At 38.7% G+C, this 7,697-nt stretch overlaps 1 long non-coding RNA gene across 1 annotated transcript; it reads left to right on the plus strand.

Annotated features, from left to right (window-relative positions):
- Positions 1 to 4,953: 4,953 nt before the first annotated feature.
- On the plus strand, positions 4,954 to 7,478 carry LOC310889253. The gene is made up of 3 exons (XR_014576479.1): positions 4,954 to 5,065; positions 5,360 to 5,510; positions 7,376 to 7,478. It is a non-coding gene; the product is annotated as an uncharacterized lncRNA (long non-coding RNA).
- Positions 7,479 to 7,697: the final 219 nt, after the last annotated feature.

Here is a 7,697-nt window from a genome sequence, read left to right on the forward strand (position 1 = left end):
GCTTTCCAGTAACCTTGCAGATTTAGCATGTTTATTCTTTCCTTTCACATAAAAGGATATTGATCAACAATGTTTACCAACCAGTTTCACTCACCTAGATTCCTAAAGATGTACAAATGCTTCCTGTAAGGATCACTCCCATTTCTAGGGCAGTCAATGTTGTCAGGCATCAGTCTGTATAATACGTTTCCTAATTCCCATTTTTATCTGATAAACCTGACTGGAGCCTCTCAAAAACAAAGAAGTATTTTTCATGGTGATTTGGATCCCATTTGTGTTGAAACTAGTGGATACTAATACTGCCAGCAGAAACCCCAAACATTTCACAAAGGTGATAATCAGCGTTTTACTAAGATGAAGAAACTGAATAAAAGAAAACCAGCACAGAGACTGACCGCAGAACAACAGTCCACACTGTCTCCTTATACCCTGTTACTTCTAGACATCACCTTAAATGGTGACCTAGTCTCTTTTAAAGAGCTTCATTGAGAACTACATTTATCCCAGCATTTATATATTGCAATTTATATACATCTTTTCATCTGTTTTCACTTATCTTTGTTTTGTTAATTTTTTTCCTGTATAAATCTAAATTATAGAATCTGTTTGAATTTACCGCAATTGAGTTTTGTTTTTTGTTTTTTGTTTTTTTTTTTTTAAACCAGAGATACAATTTGGGTAGAATTGATTTGGCCAATAAAACTTTCAAGTAATTCTTTAAAATCATAGAATCATAGAATGGCTTGTGTTGGCAGGGTCCTTAAAGATTAAAAAAAAAAAGTTTCAAGCCCCATGCCATGGACAGGAGATAAAGCAAAACCAAACCAAACCAAAAAAAAAAAACAACAAGAACCAACACCATTGTTTGTGAATCTGTGAATCATTTCAAAATTTTTTATCAAACATTTTTAGTAGAAAGTTTTTGTTCTGAGTTCACTTTGAAAAATTGTAGTAAACTTAATTTCTTTTGTGTATTTAAAGAGTGTTTTCAGTATCTAAAATAATGATTCAGTGATTTGTTTGCATACCTCTAGTTGTTACCACAAGATGTCTCTGTTCTTGCATTCCCTACAAATTATCATGCAGTGTTGTGACGGCACATCTGTGAGACAGGAAATTCAGTGGAGCTTAAAAAGTGTTGTAAACCAGAAACAATCTTCGGGTTTTAATTATCTCTTGATCAGTTTTGAACTATAAGTCAGCAGGAGGTTTATATACTTGATGCATATATTCCTATACACTGAAATTGTTTTAAAAGTATCTCTCTTCAGATTTAAAAGCAGAAGGTTGTGGATTGGTTATACTTTACAGCTTTTTAATGGAGATTTCCATGTCTATAATACAGTGACGTTCTTTTGTTTAAATAAATTGAAACACAGTGATCAGAATAAGTAAACAGGAAATGAATCATAGAATCATAGAACCATTAAGGTTGGAAAAGACCTCCAAGATCAGCAGATCCAACCATCACCCCACTGCCAGTATCACCCACTAGACCCTAAGCACCACGTCCAACCTTTCCTTAAGCATTGGTGACTCCACTTCCTCCCTGGGAAAACTGTTCCAATGCCTGACAACTCTTTCTGAGAAGAAATGTCTCCTAATTTCCAATCTGAACCTCCCCTGGCACAACTTGAGGCCATTCCCTCTAGTCCTAGTTACCTGTGAGAAGAGGCTGACCCCCAGCTCCCCACAACTTCCTTTCAGGTAGCTGTAGAGAGCAATAAGGTCTTCCCTGAGCCTCCTCTTCTCCAGACTAAACAACCCCAGTTCCCTCTGCCGCTTCACATAGGACTTGCCTTCTAGACACTTCACCAGCTTTGTAGCCCTTCTCTGGACATGTTCCAGATCCTTGATGTCCTTCTTATAACGAGGGACCCAAAAATGAACACAGTACTTGAGGTGTTACCTCACCGGGGCAGAGTACAGGGGGACGATCACCACCCTGGTCCTGCTGGCTGCACTATTCTTGATACAAGCCAGGATGCCGTTGGCCTTCTTGGCCACCTGGGCACACTGCTGGCTCATGTTCAGGTGAGCATCGACCAACACCCCCAGATACTTTTCCTCTGCACAGTTTTCCAGCTACTCTGCCCCAAGCCTGTAGCACTGCATGGGGTTGTTGTGGCCAAAGTGCAGGACCCGGCACTTAGCCATGTTGAACCTCATTCCATTGGCCTCTGCCCATCGATCCATCTTGTCCAGGTCCCTCTGCAGGGCCTTCCTACCCTCCAGCAGATAGACACTTCCCCCCAACTTGGTGTCATCTGCAAACTTACTGAGGGTGCACTCAATTCCCTCATCCAAGTCATCAACAAAGATATTAAAGAGGATGGGCCCTAACACCGACCCCTGGGTAACACCGCTGGTGACTGGTCACCAGCTGGATTTCACTCTGTTCGCCACCATTCTCTGGGCCCATACATCCATCCAGGTTTTAACCCAGCAAAGAGTGTACCTGTCCAAGCCATGGGCTGCCAGCTTCTCCAGGAGATTACAATAGGAGACTGTGCCAAAGGCCTTGCTGAAGTCTAGGTAGACTACATCAACAGCCTTTCCCTCATCCACCAGGCGGGTCACCCAGTCATGAAAGGAGGCAAGGTTGGTCAGGCAGGATTTGCCTTTCACAAACCCATGCTCTCTGGGCCCGATCCCCTGGTTTTCTTGCACATATTGTGTGATTGCATTAAATGAAATTAAAGGCATATGTATATAACACTGGAGAAAGTAAAACATCTAGAATGAATAATACAAATAGATGGGAAAAAGAGGGCAAAATTGTTGAGGTGCACAGTAGGTTCTGAGAAGCAATTTGGAGAAAAAATGTGATTACATTTCATCATGCAGTAACATTAATTCTACCTTTCTCTGGTAGCAAAGTCTTAGAAAGTCATGACCATAATATATGTGTATTTTCCTTCCTTTTTTTCTTTCATTTTTTCCCACTCAAATCCGACATTTCATGACATGACCCTTCCCTGTTCGTTGTGACCAACACACAGCCATGTGCTCCCCATTGTACCACCCTTGCTTGTCTCTAATTAGGAGCAAAGTAGGAGGCACAGCAGCTCCTACCTTCCACTCTTACTGAAATCAACTTTGCATCCCTACCCATTTCAGATTGACAGTTATTCATGTTCAGGAATTTGCAGATTTACAATTCAATGACTATAGTCTTGTGAGGCTCAATTTAACAACAGAGAGAAACAATTTATAAAGTTTAAGAGACCTTCTTATTAAAAGCTTTCTTTAAATTGATTTAAAATACTTCCTATACTACATAAAATGGTTTTACAGGCACTGAAGAAAAATTGAGTTTAGTGTATGACTATTCTTATTTGAAAGTCAGTACTGAGGGAAAAAAAAGGAACTTTCTACTGCTTGCCTCTGTTAGAGAAGGGATTCAAAGCCACATGAAAGGAAAATATAAAATTCTTTAAAATAAAGAGGATCTATGCAGTGTTTTCCTGCTTTACTGCTAGGCTGGTTCCCTTCCAAATCTTAGATTTCACAGTCAAGTCCCAGGGTGAGAAGTGCTTCTAAATATCTGCCCTTTCAGACCACTGTGGAGACTGGGAAGGACACAGCTCTGAGCTTGAAGTCTGCAGCAATCAGTTTTTCTTTGAATAACAGGTGAGGTCTGGAGTATGTCAGGTGTGTCTAGAAGTTTTCAGAATATGGCTTCTCCTCTCTCTGCTAATCAAGCATTCAGGAAAAAGTCACCTTCTCAGAATTTAAGACTCATAACTGTTTAAAACCTTAGCAAATACCACAGTGTGTGTATACTATAAATGTCAGACATATTTTTTCTGGGAAGATTAGATTTTTACAGGAGAGAGTGAAGAATATCAATCAGCTGTAGCCCAGTGACCCTTTACTCCTGAAGCTTAACAGTGGATGTGTGTACAGCTTTTGATCAATGGCAGAGTGGAAGGCTTCAGGAAAGATAACCTCTCTGAACTACAGAAAGCATTTTAGGAGTCTGGAACCTCCATACCTTTTTTCTTGCCTTTGAAGCCAAAATAAATTTGACTTCATTGTGTTAAAAATGAAAATTGATCTCATTGCAAACGTGTCTATTTGTGTTTTATTGGCTCTTGGGCATCTTAAAATTTTTACTGTAGTCAGAATTTCTTAGTAAGACTTGAAGTTTTCTTTAGTTTTCATCTTTCATTCGATGGGTATCGGTCTTCTCTCTGTGTGATCTCTGCTATTTTCTAGATTGTCTTTAAAAAATGTGTCCTTGGCCAGCTTGAGTTCCCTTCTCTGTTTCAATGTTGTTTCTCTGCCACATCTTGCAGGTAGTGTTTGTGAATATTCTCACTAGTGTAAACAGCTTCTTCAAGGCTGATTTATGAGTTTTGAGGGATTATAACATACGTTCTCCCAAATGATGTATATATAACCTCAATATAATAAAGCAGAAAAAAATGTTAATGCTGCACTACCCAGCAAAATATTGTCTCCTGTAATCCTAGCAGAGCTTTGAGGACCATCTAACCAAATGCAAGAGGGCAGGAAGGAGTTGAAGTTGGACAGATGTTTGATTTACAACTGCTTTTATCTATGTCAGTTTTCTCTTTTAAGCTCCTGAGATCAAACAGAGCTTGCTTTATCTTGTATACTAACTTTAACAGTGCTACAAGTTTACCTGTGTTTAATTGCTTGACCAACACCAAATTCATGTAAGTATTCTCTTGTCATAGAAGAGGGTGTTTTCCATTTTATATATATTTTTTATAGCTCTAAAGGAAAATCCCAAGCTCATGATGTAAATTTAAACACACTTAAAAGTGTATAAAAGGAACCATTTGTCTCAAGCTTTTTTTTGAGAAGCAAGGAAGGTACTTGCCTTGCAGAGAAGACTCATTGATACATGTATTGACACTGCAGGTTAATATTGTTAAATTTTGGTCCTTTTTATTCAAACTGCATTTTTATCTGTCCTCAGATAAAAAATGGAAATGGATTCAAGAGTGAAATCAACAAATGTTTGAAGGAATTAACAGTATGCTGCTAAAAAAAACACAAAAGGAACAACTTGTTCTACTAGTACAAATTAGACGTAAGTAGATAGTACCCCAATAATATTGGAGTATAATATTATAGATTTCTGTGCCTTTAGTATAAATAGATACTAGTGATCTGACTATCCTTTGCAGAGTTCAGATAAAATGGTGTGGAAACATGGATGTCTGTAAAAATGATAATGTGATAATTCAAAGCATCTGTGACTGAAGATGAGTAAACAGCAGTAAAATGGCTTAGACATGGGCTGCCAAGCAGATCTGATGCCAAGCAAAAAGACAGGAGGAAACACCTCCAAAATATAACATTTTTTTTTTTTTTTTTACCAAAGGGACTCAAATGTTCTAATTAGACATACTTCTGCAAGTCTGACAGCACATTATAATTTAGGCAAGTAAGAAATGTCATTGAAGTAAAAAATCATGGACTGGCTAACCTAGGACTCACTTAACTCACTTTTACAAGAGGAACAGGGATGAACTGTAAGTCTCATTTACATGAATTTATCCAAAATCAGTCCTGTCTAACTAAAAACATCTTATTTTACAGTATTATCTATAACATTGATAAAAGTAACACTGATACAATGTAATTATACGTCTGAAAAATGCCTAACACAATTCTACATAAATTCTACATTAAGAGACTAGAAAGCTATGAAATACTGAGAGTAAAATTAACCCTTCCTGAAGAAAAAACAAAAATAAACAAACAAACAAAAAAAACCTAATAACATCATGGAGAAAGCGTCATTGTGTAGGAATGTCTAATTTTGGATTACAAAAATGTGTGTTTTTCTGCTGCCACATAAACCACTGCTACAGCCTGTATTTTACGTTAGCCCTAACTGAAGCAATATAAGAACAGAGTCAATATTTTAACAAGAGGGTGTCACCCCCCTTGAGTGCTTGCAGCCCAGAAAGCCAACTGCATCCTGGGCTGCATCAAAAGAGGTGTGACCAGCAGTGGAGGGAGGGGATTGTCCCCTTTTGCTCTGCCCTTGTGAGGGCCCCACCTGGAGTGCTGCATCCAGGTTTAGGACCCCCAGCAAAAGAATGTTGTGGGGCTGTTAGAGCAAGGAGGGCTACAAAGATGATCAGAGGGCTGGAGCACCTCTCCTGTGAAGAAAGGTTGAGAGAGCTGGGGATGCTCAGACTGGAAAAGAGAAGGCTCCAGGGAGACCTTATTGTGGCTTTTCAGTACTTAAAGGGGGCTTATAAAAAGATGGAGAAGGACTCTTTACTCAGGTAGAAAATGATAGGACAAGGGGGAATGGTCTTAAACTAAAAGAAGATAGTTTTAGGCTAGACATAATGTGGAAATTCTTCACTGTAAGAGTAGTGAGGCACTGGAATAGGTTGCCCAGAGAAGCTGTGGATACCACAACCCTGGAGGTGTTCAAGGCCAGACTGGATGGGGCCTTGACCAACCTGTTCTAGTGGTGGCATCCCTACCTATGGCAGGGGGGTTGGAGTTAGATGATCTTTAAGGTCCCTTCCAACTGGAACCATTCTATGATTTTATGACCCTAGGAAGCTGCAACTCCAGAAAGGACTTGGGAAGCACAGTAGGTAAAAAGATGACATCAGTTCTCTATTTAAGAGGAGATGTGCACTTCCTGATGGGATTAACAGAGAAATCTTAATTGAGCACTTATATCACCCACTACTAGTGCTCTACGATTACATTAAATTAGGTGCTAATACTTACAGATGAAAGTTGATAAATCAAGGAGAAAATTAAAAAGCCATCAAAAAAACATAAATTTGTAAAGCCATGTTTTATGAGAATCTGCAGATTTCTAGTCTACTTTATTTCTGAAACAGAAAGGTAAAAGTTGATATGTACCAAAACCCATAAAATCTCCAAGAAATATAAAAATAACATCAAGTAGATGGAAGCTGAAGCTGTTTAAATTTGGGGTACACACACAGTACAAAACTAATTAACGTATCATAGAAGAAGCTCCCTGACTGGGAATTTTTAACTCAGGATCAGATCCTTTTTCCCCTACTATTTAAATTCTAATTCAGAAAATTATTTTGGTCTACAGTGACAACTGCTTGGACTAGATGATCAAATTTCCTAAGGTCCTTCAGGCAGTAAATATACAAAATTAACCGTGCTGGCAGCTTCGGGGTTTTTATATGTTAATATTTAAGATCTTCCAACAGTGAAAGTATATGCTAAGAAAATAGCTACTTATTTCAAGAAGTTATGATAAAACATTTTCTCAAGGATGTTACATGCAGGTCTGACAAAATATTTCTTTCCCCTTGACTTTCTTACAGACATACTTGTTAATATGGGCTTTCACAATACTAAATGTGCTTTGTTTCATTTGCAGAACTTTCTGATCTTAAAGCATAAAAAATCCCTCCACAGTACTGACATTTTTTGTTTGCTTGTTTCACCTCCTATTGTTACTACCTTCTGAAAAAACAAGAATGGTCAGAGAGAGCAGGTGAGTTGATGGTTTCTATGCTGGCAAGAGGTGGTGAGCAAAGACAAGGAAAAGAGGGGAAGATGTGTCAGCTCTGATAAGAGTGAACAGAGTTGGACAGAACTTCTGGGACTGCTTAGATGCTGCTTTGCACATCCTGCAGCTGCTCTGGATGGACAAAATCTGGCATCAGCAAATCAACCAAATTTTTGTTTTACTCTCAGCA

The sequence above is a fragment of the Anser anser genome (genome assembly GCF_964211835.1).
Source record: "Anser anser genome assembly, chromosome: Z".
NCBI classification, from domain to species: domain Eukaryota; kingdom Metazoa; phylum Chordata; class Aves; order Anseriformes; family Anatidae; genus Anser; species Anser anser.